This window comes from Chrysochloris asiatica, unplaced genomic scaffold (assembly GCF_000296735.1).
Source record: "Chrysochloris asiatica unplaced genomic scaffold, ChrAsi1.0 scaffold00027, whole genome shotgun sequence".
In the NCBI taxonomy this organism is placed as follows: domain Eukaryota; kingdom Metazoa; phylum Chordata; class Mammalia; order Afrosoricida; family Chrysochloridae; genus Chrysochloris; species Chrysochloris asiatica.
The window spans coordinates 22,008,428-22,009,603 of NW_006408545.1; positions in this window are offsets into that span (position 1 = coordinate 22,008,428).

Sequence of the window (1,176 nt, forward strand, 5' to 3'; positions counted from 1 at the left end):
AATGGATGTCAGAAGAGACACTGAAACTTGCTCTCCAGTGTAGAGATGCTCAAGCAAATGGAAGAAATGAGGAGGCCAAGAGCTGAACAGAAAATTTCAAAGATCAGCTTGAGAAGATACAGTCAACTATTACAACAAAAATGTGCAAAGATCTGGAATCAGAAAAGCAAAAAGGAAGAACACACTCAACGTTTCTCAAGCTGGGGGAACTGAAGAAAAAATTCAAGCCTCAACTTTTGTTATTGAAAGATTCTCTGGGCAAATTATTGAATGATGCAGAAAACATCAAAGAAGATGGAAGGAATACACAGAGTCACTGTACCACAATGAAACGGTTACTGTTCAACCATTTCAAGAGGTAGCATGTGATCAAGAACCAATGATACCGAAGGAGGAAGTCCAAGGTACATTAAAGGAATTGGCAAAGAACAAGGCACCAGGAATTGATAGAATGAAAATTGAAATCTTTCAAGAAAGTGAGGCGGCACAGGAGGCACTAACTCATTTTTGCCAAGAAATTTGGAAGTCAGCTATCTGGCCTACTGATTGGAAGAGATCCTTTTTGTGCCCATTCCAAAGAGAGGTGACCCAATGGAATGTGGAAATCATCAGACAATTTCTTTGATATCGCATGCGAGTAAAGTTTTTTTTTACACATGGACATATTTTTTTAAATGTTATTGTGAATTATGTGATAGTTTACATGGGAGAACATTAGTTTTACATTCATCCTATTGTATATAGTTTCATTGCCATGGTTACAATCATGAGTAAAGTTTTGTTAAAGGTAATACAGAAACTGCTACAATCATACATTGACAGAGAACTTCCAGAGGTTCAAGCCAGATTCAGAAAAGGCCGTGGAACGAGGGATATCATTGCTGATGTCAGATGGATCTTGCCTGAAAGCAGAGAATATCAGAAAGGTGTTTACCTGTGCTTTATTGACTAAGCAAAGACTTTCGATTGTGTGGATCATGACAAGCTATGGACAATATTGTGAAGTATTAGTATTCCAGAATCCTTAATTGTGCTCATGAGGAATCTGTACCTGGACCAAGAGGCAGTTGTTCTAACAGAACATGGGAACACTGAATGGTTTACAATTAAGAAAGGTGTGCAACAAGGTTGTATTCTTTCACCATACTTATTCAACCTGTATGCTGAGCAAATAAT